Raw genomic sequence first — 23,869 nt, forward strand, 5'->3', positions numbered from 1 at the left:
TTGAAAGCATTTTTCTTAATACAATGCATTTTAATATTATTTCACCAATGTATGTCTTTCAAGGATAACTGAGTTTTGGTTCGTGCATTGATTTGAAAATGCAAAATGAAATAAGTTCTCATTAAAATGTGAACTAAAAGCATTTCTCCCAAAAACTGCTGTGAGTAATTTATCCACATCATGGAACAAAAAACAAATCTTATCACTGTCCCTCAATCCCTCCAGAGCAGTGAGACATTTCAGGGGCAGCAGTTTTGAGGATTGGTTTTCTTTGGATGAGAGAACACTGGTGTCATATGGTGCCTTTGAAATATTTTGTTTATTTAGAAATATCCTGGCACAGGAATGGAAGGATCAGCCAGTTTCCAATCCTTGCAGTTTTTATGTCCATTCAGTTATAAGTCTGCTCAATCCTATTTTCTCCAATCACAGCCACACCCACACACTATTACAAAGAAAGCTCAAAGGACTATTGTGCACTGCTCCGGTGTACTGTTACCATGTGTCCTGCTGAAACACAGTCAGAGCATCCACAAGTCTCCTCCACTAGAGGTCAAGGAATCAAATGCCCCCCACACTCCCACTTTCGCCCTATGGCACAGGTAGTGCAGCAAGAAAGAAGCCAAAGACTAGAGAGGCAGTCCCATCTCCAGGTCCAGTCCTGGGCTCTTTATCAGTCTTCACTCTTTAAGGACAAGTGGGACAAGTCAGGGGAGAGAACCAGGGTTTTGGGACCAGGTTGTTAGAGGTACTGCAGAGGCTGGTGGGACTCCCAAGAAGAAGAGAGGAAGGAGGAGGCCAGGGAACACAAAGAAAGGGATTTGGGGGAAGGTGCTGAGATGCATGATACCAATGCTAGGAGCATGGGAAACAAGCAGGAAGAACTCGAGGCTCTCTAGGGAATAGGAGGGTATGACAGGAGGTGGGACTGCTTAATACAGAGGAAGGGGTTTCAGTGACTGACGTGAGGGAACAGGCAGAGATGCTAAATGACTATTTTGCCTCTGTGTTCTCCCCAAAGCAGAATGGGGGAGATCTACATGGGAACCAGATGAGGCTGACAATATAGGGGCACAGATTAGGGGCACCCCCCCCCAGAAGTCGAGGAGTCCCTCAGGGCACTGGATGTTACAAAAGTGTCAGGCATTGATGGGTTACACCTGAGGGTACTTAGGGAGTTGGCTGGGGTAATTTTGGTGTGGTGAAAATCTGCTGGCCTCCACCTGTGAGGCCTCATGGAGAAGTGATGATATTCCAGGGGACTGGAGGGTGGCATCAGTCGTCCCAATCTTCAAAAAGGGTAGTAGAAGGGACATGGGGATTACAGACCACTTAGCCGTATGTCCATTCTAGCAAAGAAAATGTAAAGGCTCATAATAGTACTAACCCTAGATAAGAAAGGGAGGTTGGTGGCCATGCAGCATGTCTTCCACACAAAAAGGTCCTGCCAGACAAACCTTGTGGAATTCTAGGACAAGCTTAAGAGGTGGCGAGAAGGAGGGCAAATGATGGATGTGATTTAACCTGGATATCAGCAGCGCCTTTGACAAAGTGATGCATGATACCGGCTTGAGAAATTGAAGAGCTTTAGGGCAATCCATCAGACAATGTCCCAGGTTCACAGACCAGGGTCACTATTAGTGGGGAATCATCAGGATGGTGGCCAGTGATGAGCAGGGTCACCCAGGGCTGTGTCCTGGGACTGATCCTGTTCAATCTTTTCATCAGTTACATGGCGGAGGGGGTGACAAGTCTGCTGATCAAATTCACAGGTGCAGCAGCCACAACTGAGGAGCAGGTGCTCCGGATCCTAGGATGCATAGCCAAAGGAGTGGCTTCTATATCAAGAGAGGTATGACTGCCACTCTATATGACTCTGGTGTGCCCACACCTGGAGTACTGTGTTCATTTCTGGGCCCCTCATTACAAGAGAGATATAGCAAGGTTGGAATCAGTGTAGCAAAGGGCCACAAGGATGGTGGCTGCTTTGCAGAGTAAGCCATATGAGGAGGGACTAAAGGAACTTGGTATTTTCACCCTTGAGAAGAGGAGACTCAGAGGATACCTGTTAGTGGCATACACGTATGTTAGGGGGTATCACATAGAGGTGGGTCATGACCTTTTCTGTCCTGTGGTGGAGGGCAGGTTGTGTTCCAATGGAGCAAAGCTCAGGGAACCAAGATTCAAGGTGGGAGTCAGGAAGTACTTTCTGACAGTTGGGACCACAAGGGTATGGAATGGGCTTCCATGGGAGGTGATTGAAGTCCCATCGGTGAGGGTGTTTAAGGATAAACTGGACATGCACATAACTGGAGTCGGTAATCAGACTAGATGGTCTGGGAGCTCCCTTCTGACTTACTCTGTTTTTATGTTTTTAAGTAAGGGATTGTAGTTTGGGAGGGGTGGACTGGAGACAGAGGCCCATTTGGCCTCTGTTCACCTTCAGCATATATGCAGCCAAGAATGCTCAGAATGACAGAGAACCTCTCCACAGTCTACTGCCTGGGGGTCCTGCATCAAATTACCCATGGAAACAATGCTGTGTAATGATATAGGACTTCTTTCCATTTTATTGAAGGTGGGTGGATGAATGAATCATTTATTGTGGTCAATGACTACTTCATAGAAACAGATTTTTTAAAATTACACTTGTAGAATAAACTGGCAGGTATAATTCAAACAATAAACCATTAAATTGGGAGTGTGGGGAGAAAAACAACAAGTTATAAGTAAACCTGTGAGCTGCCCAGATGGTGTATCCTTCCTTAATGTGGGAAATGGATGGATGATCATAGTGGGCAGTGGGGGTACTGGTTCAGCAATGGTTCTAGAGATATTTTACAGGATAGGAAAACAAAAACAAAAAGAATCGCACAGTTATCTTTAGGGTTTGCTTGACAGAGATCGCCCTGGCTTCAGCTCTTCGTTCACTGAGCAATACATGGTAAATCCAGGGTTACTGCTGGCTAGTCTGTGGAATGGTTTGAAGGCTCTATTTTAATGGGCTTTCAATATGCACCCTGAGAAGGGCACTCTGATGAATTACAGGATCTTTCTCCCCGTTCACTGTTTTTCCTGCAATGTGCTGTTGAAACAAAGATTCTGTGATCCAGGCATTTTGTTTCACAGACATTCATTTTATTTATCAGAGAGAAAGTCAACAGTTATTTGCCCTAGTTATTTAAGATAATGGCAATCATAATAAAGGCTGTTTTTGGTAACCACTGAGGGACAATGGGCCTGAAAAGGGGGAGTGAGACAAATGATGCCTCTCATTGTGCTTGCCTGTAACACTCCAAGACTGGAGGATTATGAGCATCCAATGGGAAGAGGGAGAAAGATACAGGTTAGGAATGCTTACACATTCCCTTTGCCCCCCAGACATGTAGACATCTGACTTGGGCTGTTAGGAGTCCACACAATGTCACACTTCAATGTCGGCTAGGGGGCCACTGGAGTTTACAGAGTGCCAGCTCCAAGGATCAGCTCCAAGGACCTCAGAAACATCTGCACCAACTAGCTCTCTGAAATCACACCTGGATCTTGGGGAAGCAAAAATGGGTGTGCCAGAGACTAGAGAGGGGAGGAGCTAAGGCCTTGCTTGGTGGATTTTTGCAGAACGTGCTCCAACAGAGCAAAGCTCAGGGAACTAAGGTTCAATTTGGATGCCAGGAAGTACTTCCTGACAGTTAGGACTTTGAAGGTATGGAATGGGTTTCCACAGGAGGAGGTTGAGGCCCCATTGGTGAAGGTGTTTAAGGAAAGGGTAGACATGGACATGGTAAGGCATGTCATGAGCAGAGCCGGCTGGAGCCAGGGGTCAGACTAGATGGCCCGGGAGGTGCCTTCTGACTTGCTCTGTTTCTATGTATGCCATTTCTTATCAGCACCACAACCTCCTTTCATCCTCAGCATCTTATCTAGATAGCTACCCCTATGCCTTATTCCATGCAAAGGAAGCATGCAAGCTTTCAAGATCAGAGACTTATGTGCAGTAAGTGTGGGAAACACAGGACTGTGCCCTGTTTCTTGTGAAAATGAGAGACTGAGACCACCAAGATTCATCAAGGATGATGCTGCCGTGCTGGTTCTGAGTATAGAGGTTTGGCTGCCTGAGGTTAGAGTCCCAATCTGATGTCAGGGTGCTTGTTCATGGTTGGAGCTGGAACTTCCCGCCTATTCTATGCCCCCCACCCCCAGGCATTGGCAGAAGGCTATAAGACCACACCAAAAGAGAACCACTATCAGACAAAATGCTGCACCTGGTACCAGAAAAGCTCAGGTTCAAACCAACCTAGAGATGAAGTTCACTAGATGATTCATGATCTCTCAGCAGTTTCATAAATTCATAGGAAGGATTAATTGTGTGTGTCTTGGGATCCTTGGAGAAAAGGCATAGTCAATTAATAGAGATGGGTGACCAATTTGTTTGGTTCACATTTCCATGCAAAGTAGTAAATTTACATTTCCCAGATGTAAAAATGAAACAGGGTTTCATGTTAGCTATCAACATCCAGACATTTCTTAAGCTAGTAATGCTGTTTGCAAATATAATGTATGTCTAAAATAGTGCATTTGCGGTGAGGGAAGGAGATAAAAATGCTTAATTCACTGGGGAATCACTTTAAAAATATATATGCAGATATTCACATAGTAAAGGAGGTTTAAAAACACTCACATGAAAATCCTCACCATGTTAAGTGAACTCTATCATAATTCAAGGGGAAATGAGATATAACAAACTTAAAAGTGGGGCAGGAGGATGGAAAGAAAGAGCCTGAGGGCAACTGAGCTTGACAGATTCAACCAGGTCTAACAATCAACAAAGAACTGATGTCATCACTAATGATAAAGATTCCTTGGGTCATAACAAAATAATTTATAGCCTCCAGGAAAGAAGGGGTGATGACTGACAAAGCAGATCTTCAGAGAAAGAAATTCTGAAGAGTTGTTGCCCATCCTGCAGATAGTTCTGTGCTGGTTGAACCAGTGGATTGACTATAGAGAAAGCAGCTTCCTTTGTCCTTTCCTAATAAAATTGAATCACAAAAATGGAGAGGGACTGTTTCCCAACTACCTCTTTAGACTTCTGTTCATCCTCACCATCTTTCATCTTTCAGCCAATAAACTTAAAGGCTGAAAGAATCCTGATCCTAAGTTTGCTTTTCTCCATTCCTGTCCCAAAGCAACAAACCACCTCCTCCAGCAGGACAAATTAGGAGGGATCAACTGCACCTCCCTCTCCCAGACACAGCACATGAAGCCATCATAAGATGCCTACAATTTCATACACTTTTCTAATCATCAGTAATTGGTGGATGTGAATCCATTCATTATGTATCTGAATACTCAGAAATGCCCAGTAAGTTATTGTTTCACTGTGTAGAAGGAAAGGAAAGGAAAGGCAAGGCAAGGCAAGGCAAGGCAAGGCAAGGCAAGGCAAGGCAAGGCAAGGCAAGGCAAGGCAAGGCAAGGCAAGGCAAGGCAAGGCAAGGCTGCTTAAATTAAACCCCCATACAGCTAACTGGCATTGCAGAGCAACACCAGCAGTCTCAATCAGAGCATTAGAAGACTTAGCATCCATTCGTAGAGGCCAATCTTTCAGCTCTATTGGAATTAGCAAGTGGCAGTTAAGCTACAATTTCCACAATTCAAGCCCAGACAGATAACCTCAGCTGGAAACCAGTAAAAGAAGGGCTTGTAATGTGTAGGTAATCAGCTTATGGATCTGCAGGCCACAGGCATTCATTAGCACACCGCTCTGTGTAGATGGTTGGCAATTGGTAGATTTTCTAGTTTATAAACAAATCTGCAGCCATAGACCATCACAGCCAGTTAGACTCTGTGCCAGCCCCCCCCCCCACACACACACCATTGATCACATGGGTTATCTGGGAACAGAAGGAGCAAAACAGACTCACCCTGCTTTCCTCGCATCTCTGAAAGTTGGCATGGTGGGAAACAAGTGGAGGTGGAAGCAGGAAGCCAGGGATTTGTGAAAATGATGTAGTGCTATATTAGATTTATGCATATATGCATGGGGACCAACATGCCTGCTGGAAAAGGCATGGATGAAAGATACTTAAATTTAGTCAAAAGTCATCCAGGCAATAATAACATAGTTACCAATATCCTAATACTTATTGAGTCTATTTTTCTTCAGATTTTTCATTCCCCACACTTTCATTTTAATCTTTCTGGAAGACAGATGGCATCTTGTGCCAACATTGTTCCCACCTCACTGTTGTTCTCATAGCAAATGTCCTATGGTGCATTTCCATCTTGCTTGTACATGGCCTGGAGTGCATGCTAGGAACCACTGAACTTACGGGTTTAGGGACATACAGGCATCATGGCAGAAAATACACAGGGACAATATGCATATGACTTAATTCTCCAGTCAACTTGTGTCTGTGCTGAACTGATTAAGACCAGAGGAAAAGAATGTTCTTCCATGCAAAGCAACACTTCCCACAATTAAAAAATAGCACATGAGAAGGAAAGCATGCATAACATGGTGCCATTTTCTCCCCAGCATGTTTATTTTCAACCATATATTGAGGGAAGGGCAAAAAGAAATCATGCGTAAAACAGAAAATGGATGCATAGGAATTTTGATGAATTTCTGGGGCTTAGCATGGATTTCCTTGTTTTGTGCTTTCCAGGATGGCTACCTATTAAGTGCTGGAAAGCTGAGAGAGGAATTTGGAAGGTAAAGAGACAGTTTTCCCACCATTTCCAGCTCCTTTTCTTCCTCCTCCTCCTCACTCAGCTTTAAGGTACTTAGCAGGAAGCAGTACTAGGATAGAGGGTGGATATTTCTTCCAAGTCATCCTGGTCTCTGTGAAGGGGAAAACCTCATAAAAAGCCCATGTATCTTTTTCAGGGAAGTTAGGAGGTTGCAAATGTCCAGGAGTGACTTGAGCCCAGACTTAATATTCAGGGAAAGCTGGTGGGCCCTATGTGGAAGGAGCTCCACATCCATTGCAGCTGTCACCCAAGCTTTACACGAGCCATCCATGGTGCTGGTCAAGAGAGGTTCAGAACCATGGATAGCACCTGTAAAGCTTGGAATGTAAGCCTCCCTTACAATAAATCCTCTATGTACGTGTATATTAGGGAGTTGTTAGAAGACAGCAAGTACCCTTCATTCTGCAAGGGATGCCCTGTTTTCAAAGGGCAAATAACAAAAGAGAGCAACTGCCCCTGGAAAGCTGCCACCGTATGCATATTTTATGATAGTCACCTTTCACCCAAAACAGCTTAATATTTTATAGGTGTGAGAGACCCATTATTTTGCTAAGTCTGAAATTTTCAAGATTAGGTATAAGAAAAATGTTTATGTTAATGTGCACTATTTAAAGAGAATGATGATCAGAGCAAAATGAAAACATTAAGCAGAAGGGACATAAAGACAAAAGCTCAGGGAGATATACAGCTGGATGATGATTTGTAAGGAAGATGATTAGGAAGACAGTGTGGTACATCATGCACTTTTAATTTGCATCTCTGAGACTCTGCCTTAATTGCAGTTCTCCACTCAAGGTGTGGCCTTCTAGACAAAAACAGGCATGAATGTCACAGAGTGTATCCTCCCCCAGAAGTTCACTGTTTCCAAAGCAATAGAACTTGAATTAAATTTCATTAAACAATGAGACACTAATGCTTTCTTTTCATTTTATTATTCCCAGTAGCTTGAGCTCCCTTTGGAGAATATCTAGACTATCTCCACAGGAGACACAAATAGGGGAAAGGGGGCTTATTTCCATATCTGAATAGAAACAGGCTCTCTATTTGTTGTTTTGGTGTTTTTTTTTAACTTGGGAAGAAAGAAATACAGTAAAGATTAATCTGTATTGAACTTCTTTTGCTTTATCAAGAGTAACTATTGTGTAATTATTCATAATAGGCTAACATTTCAGACATCCTAAAGGAAGGTTTAATGCATGGATCATGAGCTAAATTTCAGAACAAAATGTATATAACACCTTCTAAATTTATCATCCCCCATGTCTTGAAATCAGGCATGCTCAGAATTGAAATGCTCTTGTCAAGTATTGCTGAATTACAAAATGAGCTACAAAAGCAACATGGGGCAACTCTGGATTAACCCTACTTCCTTATATAGCATAGCAGCATATAAATTAGTATAATCATAAATTTGCTCCAATTATATGCAGTTAGGAAAAAGCAGCTTACAGCATTTCCAAATGGAATCAGTTAAGCACTCCACAGCCCAGGTAGAGCTAGCCAAGATTAACACTTTCCTCTGTTCAATAGAAACAAGTATAATCTTGGTACTTACTCTGCAAATAACATGGATGAAGAAGAACCAATATCAACTTGAATTCAGAAATGGAAGACTGTATTTAGGGAATGAAGTCAAAGGATGATGTTTGATCTCCTCAAAATTACCTAAACGAATGTTTGTATTATGTGAATCAAAAAAACAAAGTATTATCCATCCTTTTCCTGGACTACCATCATTCAGTTTTCAATGCAAGAATATTGAAGGGACCAGTAAGTCCCTACCCAATTATTGATGCTTAGGAAACTGAAGCTGAGGCAGAGGGTGGGGTAGAGAAAACAATTTCATGAATAAGAAGAAATATAAAAATATTAGAGATGCCTAATAGACCTGGCCATTATGATCTTGGTCCATCTCCATATTTCTTCTACACCCAAAGGTTATCTGATACAGATTTCTGTCTTGGCCCATGTGCAACACACAAAAAGCAGTCGGGGGGAAGGGGCTATGCAGGTTGCAAAAACAAATGCCCCCATCAAATCTTTTTTTTTTTTTCGATTCTGTTCCCTGACCGATTTCTACACTTCGCTCCAGCATTAATGCCAAACATCACTAGAACACCCATATGTTAAATTATTTTTACTTTTACTTTTAATTAAAATTAAAGATGTTGCTTTTTCTCATAAAACATGCAAGGATGCCCATTTGAATTTCTGAATGTAAGAAAGTCTGTCAAACGCATGTGTAAGTTGTCAAACATATGCCTGAAATTGGCACACTTCTGATTCCTAGTCTGAAAAATTCCTCCTTGGACTGAATCAGCCCCAGTTTATCTAGGTAAGTTACACAAATTATGAAATTTAACAGAATCAAACATTCTTTAAGTAAAGAAATAATTGACTGAGAGAGCATGGATGTTTCCATTTGGGTTTACTTCATTTTTTATTCAGCCAGTGTTTGCAATTTTCCATTTCAATGTCAGTTACTGGGATATGGTCTCCTCCCCTTCTAGTTTGAAAATCATGCATGGTTAAAAAAATAGATACACCCTCCGATATTTCAGAGGAGAAAATAGGGTGTTGTCAGACTCTTGATTTCCAGACCAGGAAATACTGCGATCCCACCCTGCCAATTCTACCTTTCTAAATGTTCTGCTCCATTAGCTGCAAGTGAGATAGCACTTGTTCAGTTAGGCAGAACAGGACACAACGTGTCCCATGGATATAAGACCCAGACGTTGTGTTGCACATAACTCCACACTACACAAACTCACAATTTCTATCTCAAAACAGAACAAAACATGAAGACCTTGTAACTTTAACTCTTCACTTAAACTGAAAGATTTATAGAAGGGGAGTGAAGGAGAGAACTTGTCCTTAATTATCTGATCTTCCACCAATTTAAAAGCCTGAAGAGTTGCTGTGAAGCAACCCAGTTCTCATACAATAGCTTGTCAAGAGTTGAAAATAACAACATTACTGTAGCAAATGGTTGTTTATGTGCTGCATGATAAACTTGTGTTCATGTTCAAACACCCAGTTCAAGATTTAATTCCAGTGATCCTAAGGAAGGAGGTGAACCCTGATAAATAGCAACTCTGGGAAAATGCACTAAAGAATCTTGGGAGTAGGGGAGTAAAACAGTACCTTCCTAGGAACCAACCCACCCACCCAAAATGACTCCACACCTGTTCCTCATAAATAAGCACACAGAGTACACAGACTCCTCTGAACTTCCCTAATTACTTTACTGGTTCATGATACAACAACATTTAGTACTCAGGTACTACGTGAGCCCAGTTTGACCTTTAGAGAAGTCTGACCTTCTTGTTTAGTCAATAAACAGGATGAATATACAGATAAGAGAACGAGACTGCCAGCTCCCCTTGAAAGCAAAATGAGTTGGCTACTGGAGACAAAGGTATTGGTTAAAAAGTCAAAGAAAGGTCAATATGTACACCAGTTCTAACAGTAGGATTTACTATTTTCAAAGGTATATCAAAATTAAACAAGCACAAAAATTGCTTTGATGTTCACACATGCAGTGGCAACACATAATTAAGAATATTATACTGCGCTTGGTCAGCTGGGAATGGGGGTCCCTGAGATGCTCAGGTGGCTTGCGTGCAGCGTACTTTTGGTGCATTGCTGACTCAAAAGCCAAAAGTGGCTTTGATCAGTGTTGTTGTTGTTGTTGATGTTACAGCTTTTACATTTAAAGCAGGCTTCAATTTGCATCTTTAAAGCCAGGGAAATTTGCATAATTTATGCCCACAATTTTCACCATACAACCATCATTTGTATGAAATGTGCCTGGAATTTACTTGGATCTTCATGGCTTAAAAAAACACACACACGCAAACAGCAACAGGAACAACCATAGCCCAGTTTGAAAGGTGATGAATCATGCCAGAATGACTGAGGGGAGGAATCTGAGTTGCAGGGAGGGGACTGAGCCACACCAGTCCTCTGAATTTCCGCCACCCAACTGGATTCCTCACACATGCCTCAGCGGAGCAGGTTGATATTTCTGGATCCTAACTTTATCTGTAGCGGTTGCCTGAAAGCATTCTGTCTACCACAATGTGACCCATTGGAGGATTTCCAACAACCACTGGAGCAAGGGAAAGGTTGTCAGAATAGGATGTGGATGTAACTGACTTGCATGTTGGCCCCTAGGAGGGGACTGTGCTTGCTAAATTTGTGGGAGGGAAATAGGTGTGGGAGTTCTTGTGCTATGCATAGGTGTGTGCACACACATTGAAAGAGATAGATAGTTTTTAAAATTTCTCAGTAGAATTGGAACAACTTTGCAGAGATTCTCCCTCTGAGGAGAAGTTTCATATTAATATGTAGGTAGAGCAGCCTCTGCACCAGAGCATTCTTTATATTTCAAGGGAAACCAAGAGTGGGTGTTCTCATCCCCATGTATTCCTTGCAGGCCAGTCCTCTGAAAATGATGGACAATATAAAGATGAGCCTAAATAAGAAAAGAGAAATGTTTCAGAAAACTGAGCAAAAATGAGCCTAATGCCTGGTGGTGGTGGTGCCACTCTTGGTTTCTTTCTGATGTGGGTGAAGGTCAAGCACATTAACCAAAACCCAGATGTTTAAGAGCTGAGTGTTTAAAGGAAATTATCATAGGAATGTTTCAGTTTAAGTTTCCCCTACTTTTTCAAATTATTATTTCAAGTCCTTTTATCCTGTCTATAGAAAACTTTGTCAATATCCTGGACCAACAGAAGGACAAATAAGTGAGCCCTAGGTGAAATCAAGGCAGAACTTCCCCCAGAAGCAAAAATGACACAACTGAGGCTGTCATATTTTGGGCACATCACAAGAAGGCGAAACTCCCTGGAGGAGTCAATCATGCTAGGGCAAGTTGAAAGCTAAAAGGGGAAAGGAAGAGCAATTATGAAATGGACTGACTCCATAAAGGAAGCCACAGCTTTGAATTTAGAAGAAATGCTCAGGGCTATCAAGGACATGGCATTCTGGAGAACATTCACTTACAGGGCACCATGGTTTAGAGATGATTTGACGGCACATAACAACAATATAGAAAAATTCACGTGCTTTGCCAAGTTCTTATCAAATCTGAATGGAAATGAAGTTTCCCCCCATCCCTGCTCAGATGCACCTGAAATGGCCTGAATGGGTGGGAGTAAGCAGAATAAGGCAGAGGCCCACGCATGGCTGAGCAGCGCCTGCCTCGATTCTGTTTGCAGGTACTGGAGCAAGCACTGTCAAGCAATCGTGGTACAAACCTCTCCCCTCATCATAACTAGGTCAGAATAATACATATGGATAATTCGGAAATGAGGTCTATTTCTAGACGTAGTGCATTGCTACAAAATGCCCATTCCCATGCTGAGAGACAGACAGACAGACAGCAAGAGAAACTAGTGTTTTCTACCATTTTTGTATCACTGTGTTCTGTGGAATTCTGGTTGTGAAATGATTCAAATATGCAACTGTTCACCTTCAGACTGAATACGTCTACTGGGCTGCATCAGATTCTTGGTTTGACTCCACTTTCAATTTTTGCACACTCTGGCATACTCTGTGTTAAGAGCCAGAAACATAATTTATTGTTGTTCATGCTTGTTCCCTCATTCAGAGCTAAGCCACATTAATTTTCATTTTATAATTCAGAGAGGAAGGATGAATTGAACCTGCATCTTCAAGCCTAGAACAAAAGAACCTTGCCAGGGGAACTCGGCAAAGGAGCTTACAGAAACACACAGAAGGCAGTAAAACCCCCGTACTGGTGAAGTCCCAACCCAAACTTTAACTCATTCATAGCCCTACACCCCCTCTAGAAGTGCCCAGTGGACAGTCTGGGCTGAAGGAACCTGTCCAGAGACAGACAATAGTTCACTGATCAGAGCCCTTTTCAGACACCAGTCCTGAAAATGGCTTATATGCATGAGTAGAAAAGATAAAGTTCCTTGGCTTCACAACCGGCATCTTTCACATGCACACCTTCCCTTCAGACCCCAACCTTTGTTTCTTGCACAGGTAGACCTGCAGCAGGCTTGTTTGAATATGAAAAGACCAGTTTGCACCTTCAGAAACCCTGGTTGTGTGGAGGCTTCTCCTTGCATTCAGTTGAAAAAAGTAGGGTCCCCATGCGGACCTCTCTGCTCAACATATGCACAACCCCACCCAAATTACTCATGTGATAACCAAATAGAAGAAGCTCTACACTGGATTTCTGGTAGCCTATACAGGGGAACCTGTAGAGAAAACAAATGTTCTCAGACCTAGTGCTGCTAGTGCCTGAAAATAGTCTTTCTGTCCTGGTGATAGAAGCCCATGGCCACCCACTCTAGAACCTAGACATCCTTTGGTGCCTGGAACAGTCCTTCAACCATATTCCTAGGGGCCCACCTTATGAGGGAAGCATCACACATAGCTTTGGATTTTCAGTTCTCGGCCTCACAGACTCCACCAATCAAGTCAGGGAGTTGCAGCTGCATAAGTGAACTGCCTCCATAGAGACATACTATGTTTGTGATTATGACTAATGTTTGATCTGCCTAGCAGATAATTCACCATTTGATGAGAGCAACAAGCATGAGTCAACACATTCTCTTTTTAAACAATTTAAAATGGCCGATTATCTTTGTGCTGCACTAACAGCCTCCTGACTCATCCAATACTTAGGTTCTCATCTTTATTCTGAGAGGCTCAACTTCCCCTTCTCTCCCTCCTCCCCCCACCCCCCTTATAGAAAGGAAAAGGAAAAGAAAAGCACGGAATTAAAAGAAGAAAGGCAATTACTGTAACTCGTACAGTGCCTACAACTTTGTATTCATGGCCGTGATCAGCCTTATAAACATCTGTTATAAATAGGACCCAAACAAGCCTACAGGTTGCTCAGCGGGAAAGAGATGCTTTAATGGGCTTGCTTTTGAAAATATCTGCATGTGGGGAAACTAAATACCAGCAATGCTCTGCAACATAAAACACTGCGGTATCAAAGAGAGGCAGGCAGAAAAAAATCATCAAGGAAACAAAGTCACAAGGACTTTATGATGCGCAACTGGTAATCTTCCCAGCCAAGACTAGAGCTTTTTTCAACCAATTATTTCTGTCTTTTTGCAGGAAGCACCACTCCCTAGCTCCATAAAAGAGTGTACTCTTAAAAGCCCACTCACAGGAGTGCATAGACCTGTGTAGATTTCAATGCACAGGCAAGCTCCAACACATGAAGAAGGGAAGTGGGGATGAGTGCATCACCTCTGCCCTATCTCTTGCAACATGGAGAGCTTGACTCTACTCATGGGTGATTTAGAGTCCTGAATTTAGAAAATCAAACTGCTGGCTTTGTGTTGGACTTCTCTACCAGTCCGTCCTATGGAGGTCCATCCAGTTCTATGGAAACATTACTCAGAGAGTCAGTTAAATAAGGTGAGCTGAGGTGCTGGGGAACCTCCTTCCTCTTACAGAAACATGCATTTATTTGTTTATTCCATGTCTATACCACACAGTAGCCAAAGGTATCTAAGTTGTTTCCAACAATAAAAAATGCTGACACAATGAAAATACCACAGAATTTTTTTCCAATCTACAAAATTAAAACAGAAAACAGAAAACAGAACAAAACAATTTAACAGTTAAAATATTTTCAGTGTAAATGAGACCTGTTAAAACAGACAAAAATGCTCCATCATGGCTTAAACCCTATTCGGGGTCAATAAACACCTCAGAGAAGAGCACAGTTTTAAACTGGTGCTGAAAAGATGACAGATTTGGTGGCAGGCAGGTCTCAGTGGAGAGATCATTCCATAATGGGAGACGCACCACTGAGAAGGTCTTTATTGCTACCCTCTGAAGTTCCTTTGGAGGTGATACTCAGAGGTATGCCTCCTATTTTCATCATCATTTCAGGTAGAATCAGGTTGGGATACAGTTTCCATCAGGTTTTGTAGTCCTAAGCCAAGTAAGGTCTCTTACAGAAAAACCAGCACCTTAGATCTGGTTGAAAGCCTACAGAAAGCCAGAAGAAGCAGGTCAGAATTGGTGTCATATGTTCAGACCTTCTGAACCCAGTTATTAGTCTGGGGATGGGGGTGCGGGGGTTGTTGTTGCAGCTTCTGACCAGACAAGCCCCGAGTAGAATGTATTACTTGGATGTCACCAGCATATAGATTACTGAAACAAGGATAAGCCCGTCCACACAGGGGAATAGCTGGGCCAAATGTTGTGAAAGGCACTCAATACCACTGAGGGCACCTGAGTCTCAAGGGACACATTTGACTCCATCAGACTCTTCCAAGGTATGTGCCTGCTTCATCAGGTGGAGTATTCTGGATGGCACCAGTCAGCCACTTCATGAAGATAAGAAATAGCACAGAAAATAAATCTTTCCTTGGGGAAATCCACTGGACTGGAAAGACCAAAGGGTTGAGCCATGTTCCTCAAGTATCATCTTCTAAAGCAGCTCTTCCAAGGCATACTTCCATGTAGTACATCAAACAGCTCAGACAGTAGCACCAGAGAAATACTATGGTCAATGCTACAGAACACTGCTGAGAGATCCAGAGTCTCACTCCCCCAATGTTGTTAAGATCTTACGAAGTCCAGGGAGGGTTTTTTTGGAATCAGTTGCACAGCCACCTCTTCAGATAGCATGGAACTATCTGAACAATTCCCTGTTGCAAGGCTACATTAATCATTTCCCTTCCTGAGCAAGCTGTCTCCTCTTTGCTTGATGTTATAAGCCAAGAGGGGCAGGGATCAAATATGGAAGTAGCTGAATAAACCTCTCTGAATACTTTGCCAATGTTCTCAAGCTGTACCAGCTGAACTCATCCAAGAAAACTGGACCAGGCTACATACTAAATATCTTGCCAGATTCAACTGCTGTAATGTTGGAGTCCTGCATTTCCAAGAAGTTTTATCCTGAATGTATTTCAGCAGACCCCAGAAAGACTGACTGTGTCCTTAGGGCCAGGATGCAATAGGCCCCAGATGACACCAAAAAGTTCCACTGGGAAGATTAATTGTACTAAAGTAGGGAGATACTGCTTCCTTGTCCCCTGACTGTTCCTACAAATGACTGACCATAGAGGTCAGAATTTGATTGCATCTACTAGGAGTCTTAATTCCACTGACATTCAAGCCAAGTGCTATTTTGTTTGATTCCTCTCAGATCCAGGGAGCATACAATGGAGCGTGTTACAATAGTTACCAGGGCATAGGTCGCTGTTGCTAGGCTCTGCTCATCCAGGTAAGGGCACAATGGATGAACCAGTTGAAGCTGAAGGAAAGCACTCCTAGTCACAGTAGACCCCTGAAGTTCCAGGGATAGCTTTACGTCGAGGAGCCCTCTCAAACTGTGCACCCTGTTCAGGATATGATACTGGAATGTCCAGCTTAATCAATGAACTCTGTCATTTCTTTCTTGTTACACCTTATCCTTGGAGCTCCCTACCTTGAAGCTCATGTGGTGCCTTCAATTTGGAGTCAATGAAAAAATTGTTTCATTCCTGGTTTTTGATCAGAATTTGCCCACTTTGCAACTTCTGTATGGAACAGGGACTCAGATACAATCTGTGATCAAAGTCTGTATATTCCTGAATTTCCAATAATCTTTGTGAACTCAAAACTGTGAGTTTTGTATGAAAGGTCATGTGTAGATTTGAACGTATGCACTGAATGCATTAATATATTTGAAAAATGTGCACAAATTTCTGTAACCAGTGGGAGAAGAATGCGTAAAGAGTTGCACAATTGATCTGTTCATTTGGAAAAATATGCTAGAGCATATACATGGCATTTTATGCATAAAACAAACCCCCTAAAGATTGCAAACAGATACAGGCTTGAGTCAGAACAGATTTCAAGAAGGAATTTGGAAAACTTTGGAAAGCTTAGGTTTTGCTGATTTGCATGTCTTTCGTCTTCATCTTTCCTTTCCCATGAAGCCTTTGGGACAAGTTAGTCTCTTGCAATCTCTGTTTGCCTTATTCATAGGATCAATCCCCTTCTCTTAAATTGTAAAACACCTAGGCATTATTAAATTAAATAGATGAGTAAAATGAATGCTTTCTGTGTGTAGGAGGGAGGGGTCACCTTTGCAGTGATGTATGAAAACAGCAGCTATCAAACAGGTACAAACATTACAGGTTCCCTTTGATTGCTTTCCCAAATATTACTGTTGCAGTTCATCGGGCCCTTCCCTCCAGTTCTTCAAAGAACAGGTTAAGCAGAAACAGTTTAGATAAAGCTAAACCTACATCCCCAAATCTTTCTAGAGTTTTATGCACCATTTATACTATAACTCAATATGTTTTCTTCACAAACTTCAGAAAGCTCTAGCAAGCCTTCATTCTACTTTTTGATGTCTCTTTTAAATTGAAACCATAAACTGGAGGGAGCCACGTGCATTCCTCAGAGAAGAATCACAGAGAGTCTTTTACCAACCATATTTAATGGCATTCTTTCATGTTTATCATCAGCAAAATGATGCATTGCAGAGAATGGGTGAATACAGATGACCAGCTTCCTACGTTGTTATGTTTTCTATCATGTGGTTGCTCAGTGATCCACATTAATGCAAAAGCAGAGGGGTATTTTGCTTTTTTACAATACATCCTAATTTATAGTGAAGGTTCAGGGTCTGCAGGCTCCCCTTGCTTTTTTTGGTTTTGCTTTGTTCTCTTACATTTGTGATGTCTATATGTGTATGGATTGGGATTTTCATAAAAGAAGTGAACACATTTTTCCATATTAAAATATTTACTTTACACCCTAGCATCAATACAAAATACTTGCAATATTTGTAAGCATAAAATTAATTCAATCACTATCTTATTTTAATATGTTTATTATTTATTTTAATCCTGCTTTTCAAACTATCATTACCTCCCAAGGAAGCTCTCATCAGGGAAGAGAGAAACCAACACCCCAACATTGGTTACAAACTGTAAAGATGAGGCACACTGGAGAAACAGTGTGCAGAGAAAAATAAGGAGTATGTTAGAACAGTTCCTGAAAGCCGAAACAAACTGGTGGCCATTTGTATCCACTTCAGGCAGGATGATCTTTGTTTGCTGGTGTTCCTGCCTGAACAGCAATTCTTTAAATATTTTAAAAAATAGACACCTTCCATCAAATCTTCCATAAGTTAAATTGGTTGTGTGATTCCACCCACTATTTTGTGTGAATACAGAAAATACAGGTTAAAATACTTGTTCATACTTACTGGGGAAATCTTACTGGACTGAGTTTCCATCTATCCTCTCACAGCTTGTTCTATTGTTAAATATATAAGGCATGGGAAGCTATATACAATGTTATACTTATCTAGAAATGACTAATAATAACTCTCCATTTTACATATGAGCTGCTGCATTTAACAAGTTGCCTGTCCATTTTCCTGAAGGGTAACATGCAAACTTCAAATGCAATATGTGAATATTCTGTAAATGCTGCAATATTATGATCATATTTCAGCATTCCAGGTTGTATGCATAGGGAAATGTGAAAGAGTTCTTAATGATGCGAGCACATTATATTCCTCCTAGTGCACATACTTGAACTTTTCTGTTAAGTTTAGCTACAGCTAGGAAGTAGAGTTATTGGTTAATGAATGCTTAACATTTAGCTGTGCAACCAGATGCATACTAATACGCCTAAATACCAGATCTGTAGTGAAACTGAGTATCTGAGAGCTTTCTCTCTCCTAACAGTCCCTCCATAATTTCAAATAGGTACAGATTTATATCAGAAGAAATAAACCCAGTTCTTTAATAGTAAAACTGTTGCAGTTTGGGCTTGTGTTTTATGGTGCTTCCCCAAGATTGTTAAAAGCTCACAGCTAGGCATACTGCATCTACAGACTGTGTGCAGAACCCCTCCTTGCTTTTATTTTAGATGCTAACAGAAGGTGTGTAGTAAAAAGAAATGCAACTGGACCATCTCATGACAAATGTGCTGACCATGGAAACAAGCTGAACCAGCTTGGAGGGGAGGGGGGAGGAGTTTTAGTGTCTCCAAACAAAGGTATTCACCAATCTGTTCGTCCTTTGCTATTTCAAAGCCAGATGCTGACACATATAATGGGCAAGATGAGCTCCCTGGTTGGATCTGTCATTCAGTTGGAGATACAAACATTTTCAAGACTTGGTGTTTGAGAAACATGGGCAAAGAAACAAACAAGCCATAAGCAGCAGAACATTAAAGGCAGGATACAACCTTTTGAGATGAAAGGGACAGTCTGTGCACTCAAACTAGGAATGGACAGAAACATTAGGGCTATGCAACATGTTACATTAAGCACGTCTCTTTTCACTAAATTGGTAATTTGGCAAACATACATATTTTCCTATAAAGCCTGGGGGATCATAAATTCTACCCACTGAGTTTTGCTCTTTTGCTTTTATTTACTGGAGTATTCTACAGGCAAGGGGAGTGAACTTGGCAGCCCAACTCCTACTTTTATAAAACATTTTAAAATGATAGTGATATTATTTAGTGAGATTAAATTTGCCAATAGACAGATAATTTTCCCAGAGTAACTTACTTGAACCTTCACTGATGTTTGAGCATGAAGTTAGTTTATTAAACAAAGGAATCTACCATCTATAGTTGTTTGTGACAGCTGGGTCCACAGGTGTTCTCTGCTGATGAAATAAAAGTTTGCTTTAAGATCAATGAAAACAAAATACAATATACGTGTCTCCCCACTTTGGTATATTTATAGATCAATTGGGAAATTGTAGAAGAGTAATTGACTATTGAGCTCCTTCATGAAATCCTGCCTGTTCTTGAATTAGTCTATTTTTCCCCACAACCCATTGCTGTAACTTCTATAGTAAATACTGCACATATAGTTTGCTCACCGCTGACAGTAGCAGGATGGCCAAACAATACTCCTTTCCACAAGATATAGTGATGGCCATCAATTTACATGGCTTTACAAGGTGATTGTCCAAACTCCTGGAGGAGGAAGCTGTCAGTGCTCCCTCAGGCTCCTGGGGGACTTGGGTGGGATGGTGATCTTGCACTTACACTTTGCTTGTGGTCCCCCATGGGCAGCTTGTTGCTCACTGTGCGAACAAAATGCTGGACTGTATCACCCTTGCTGAACTGTATTCAGCATGGCACCTTATGTTCCTGTCAAGAGCCATGCAGATGACATGTGCTAGAGAATGATGGTCAATTGAAAGGGCTGATGGGGCCTTCTTGTGTGTCCCACTTCCTGTGCCATGAGTAGGATGTATGAGGAAACCATTCCCTGATTTCAGCACCCTGGACACTGCCTTGTGGGGTCCAGAGCACCTGGCAAGCACTTGAGGGCACTGTCCAGGAACTGAGCCACTTGAGCTGCACAAGCGATGCCATTGTTCAGTCCCCACTGCTGCTGCTGAGAAAGGTGCCAGCATGCCAACTCACTGTGCCCATCACTGGGGGCAGTGGCAGCAGTGAGGGAAGGAGGAGGTCAGTCTCTGGCAATGGCGGCTGCCACACCCATTTGCAGCTCTCCTCTTTCACATCCTTCAGCCATGGACTTTCTCTTGGCTTGAATCACCTTGTGGGATGGGGCCAACCATGAGAGGATGTTCATGGATTCTGGAGGGATGGATTCCATAAGGGTTCAACCCAACCCTGGCCATTAGAGCACTTAGCCTGGTGATGACACTCTCTAGGACAATCCTCCCCTACCTGATGCTCTGGTGGTTCAGATTTTAATTCCCACTTGCCCCAGCAGCATGCTCAGGAATGTTGGGAGTTGGAGTTTAAAGCAGCAGGCATGCACCAGTTTGGCAAAGCTTCTCTAGCTTCCGTTCCTGGCCTGAGAGTTCTCAGTGGAACCCACAACCAAAAGCTGATGGGTTGATGTCCCAAACCTATGGAAAGGCCTATAAAACTCTTTCTTTCTTCAGTCTGAGCTACTCATCATATCAAACAATGTGGATTCACACAACCACCCACTGCCCTTCTTGGTCGCCTTTTGTTTCATCTCTGCAACCCAGAATGATCCCCATCCTGTCTCCAACTACATTTCCTGCCTTTGGTTCCTTTGCTATTGTATGCCTGATCTGGTCCCAGAATTCCAGCCCATGTGTAGCCACAACCCTTTCCTCTTATTCATTTGCCCATTGCTGAGGTAAGCCAGCCCCTGGTGCTGGCCCAGGAAAAGGAGGCAATTATTCCCTTCCCACTAGGATGCAGTACCAGCATATGTGTGGTCAGAGAATGGTGACATTCCTAAAATAGGCACACATGCCCTGCTCTGAAGGATTGGACCACCTGCTGCACTGTAACTTTGCTGTAGTCACGCAGAATTAACAACTATCTGAAATAATAAAAAATATTCCACATGTGTAAACATATTCCAAATAAATATGAGAGAGAGTGAGAGAGATTTTGTCTTTTGTATGGGTGGATGGATGCCAACATAAATCTGCTTCCAAAGATGCTATGTAAATTATAAGCAGTGCGCTATAATATAAATAAGCATTCAACAACTTTATTTTCACAAGCACAGGACATTATGCATAATTTCCATATCAATACCTTGCATCAAAATAAAATGGAAGTTCCATGGAAAGTTAAAAAAAATGTGGGTGGGTTTGGGGATGCAGGGGGTTGGATCATCATAAATTATATATTATCTACACAGGGAAAAACATGTGCTGTGAAGCATGTACCCTTACCTAAGATAAATCTGCAAACATTTTTCAAAAGCAAGAGGAGCTAATTGAGGAATATGGGACAATGTTAATACAGATTATTAGTAGTAGTTAGTTCAAGGTTTTTCATAGAACTCCAATCCTACTCACTTCAAACATGAGCATAAAACTCTTCCAGCATCTCATTGAACCTATTTCTGGCTTTTCTGCTATAAAGACAATAAGGTTTCCTCTTTGCTTCTGCAAAAAGGTTTCTTTTTGCTTCTATGAGGGAACACAACTGTGTTACACACAGCTTTTATATTTTCAGAAATGGGATCAACCATTGCTTCTTTGTACCCAAATCCTAGGTGTAAACTGCATCAAACCTTGTCTTCATGTGCAGTCCCCTTGATGTACAGCCCTTGAAAATCAGGTCTCTACATTGCACAGAGAGAACAGGTTTGCAGCCGCAAAATGTATCCCTCCTAGTCTGCAAAGTGACAAGTGTTTCAGTCCAAGCATACCTGACATTTTCTCTTCCCTTACCTGTTATTTAAAAACAGAAGAACCCATCATTCTAAAGGAAGCTGTGTCAATAATGTTACAAAGTGTGATATTTGGAAGACACCTCTCCACATTCTTGACCATTGGCTATGCAGGCTGGGATGACGGCATTGAACTCTAAAACATCTGGAAGGCATCAGGGTATGGAAGGCATTAAGTGTAAATTGGTATTCTGAAACAGCAGGGGATTAGACCTGATGGCCTTCATGGGCCTTTCCAACTCTACTATTCTATCATTCTATGATAAACTTAGGCCCAGCTTTGAATCCAGGCTCAGGCCATGCTCAGTGGCTATCCTTAGGCTAGTCACCATTTCTTTCTGTCATGTTGGGGCATGGGGTGAGACATACACCACCCCAAACATCTTGGGAGGATGAGATAAAAATTAAGTGAATGAATTTACAGGTAGAGACTCCATAAACATTCAGTAAATGATGTTGAACATTCTTTCTAAATCATCTGATGATATTCAGCAATGGTTGATTTGTAGTCAGTGGTAAACAAATTGGTAGAGTTCTTTGCATAGACCCAAAAGAAAATAGCTGTTTATTTGTGACTGTTATGAGATAGGAGTAGGTGCTGTGGTATAAACTGAAAACTGGACTACTTCTTTGTAAGTAATTACTTAACTCCAACTGCAGAGTGATTTGGCAGGAGAATCATCTGTCTCCAAGAAAGCATAGTCCTAAGTTCCTTCAGTAGGGCCATTATTTAAGCTCCAATGTACTGGAAACCAAGGTTAGCTCCACTATATGGGCTAATAGCTTCAATTCTGAGAAGCTAAGCATCACTTTTGCCAAAAAAAGAAAGGAATGGCAAGGAAGCTACACTCTCTGTTCCTTTTCTAGTTATTCCATCTCCTGCTCTTCACCTTCTTTGCCCTCTGCCACTCCTAGACAGAATAGATGGCCAAGGCAGTGAATTAATTTTGCCAAGAAATGAAGGTTGGACCATTCCAATAGGTGTTTTGCATTCCCCAGCCACACTCTTTGGCACCAAAAATCTCTCATAACAGACTCCCAGTCCCACATTCTTGCAAGAGTTTAGAAGCTAAAATACACCCTGACTTTTAAATTGGGGTGGCATTTTCATGTTCTGGAACTAAACAGTATAAAAATGCTGTTTTATGTTGCCCACTCACAGTCTGCTGAAGAATTGAAACTGGACCAGAGACATCCCTAAATTCTGGTCCAAGGCCAATTTGCAGGAACAGTACTGGACTAGATGGCCCACTGATCTCACTTAGCTTCCTTTGTTCTTGCATTCCTTCCTGAAGATCCTAAGCTAGCACCCCCCTGTTCTGGCCTCACCTAGTCAACATCTCCCACTCACAGTGATGAAGTCCCTGAGAAATTTAACAGGGAGAGAGCCAGCTTGGGTCATACACTCCAGGAAGCACTACGGACTCACATGCATTGCTGCATTGTGTGCTGGCCCATCCGCTGCGGCCAGGGCCAGGCATGGATGGGCATCTAGGAAGGGTTCACATCCCAGCAGGGGCCCATTGAGAAAAGTTGTGAGCCATCCCGAGGACCAGGCATGGATGGGCATCTAGGAAGGGTTCACATCCAACCAGGGGCCCATTGAGAAAAGTTGTGAGCCGTCCCGAGGCTTCGTTGTGATGGGGGTGGCATAAAAATGTTTTAAATAACTAGATAAAAAGTGCCAGGACTTGCTTGTCCTATTCACCAGTGCAAACTACTTGTTTATGTCTGTCTCACTCTGGTCCAGACAAGGGCACTGTGAGAAGGAGAAACAGTAGATGACACTGCCTGCTTGCCTGTTGACTCTCTGCGTACCATGCCAGCAAGCGGTTGCAAAGAGGAGAAGGAGCAAGAGACAGGAGCATCAGGGAACAGTGAGAGGGTCAAATTATTGAAGGACGGAGTTCTTAGAGGGTATTTTGCCTTCTAAGGGGCTATTCCAAA

The 23,869-nt window shown here is 42.2% G+C and overlaps 1 protein-coding gene and 1 long non-coding RNA gene across 2 annotated transcripts in view; both read right to left on the reverse strand.

The window, feature by feature from the left end:
• UNC5D (unc-5 netrin receptor D) overlaps positions 1-23,869 on the reverse strand; it is a 207,579-nt gene that overhangs the window by 107,214 nt on the left and 76,496 nt on the right. The gene's annotated exons all lie outside the window — the stretch shown is intronic.
• Positions 1,219-13,024, reverse strand: LOC123027107. Its single transcript, XR_006415450.1, has 3 exons — positions 13,014-13,024; positions 8,700-8,705; positions 1,219-1,382 (listed from the first exon to the last, which is right to left on the reverse strand). It is a non-coding gene; the product is annotated as an uncharacterized LOC123027107 (long non-coding RNA).

Source organism: Varanus komodoensis, unplaced genomic scaffold (genome assembly GCF_004798865.1).
Source record: "Varanus komodoensis strain SLA01 unplaced genomic scaffold, ASM479886v1 scaffold30, whole genome shotgun sequence".
Taxonomy (NCBI): Eukaryota; Metazoa; Chordata; class Lepidosauria; order Squamata; family Varanidae; genus Varanus; species Varanus komodoensis.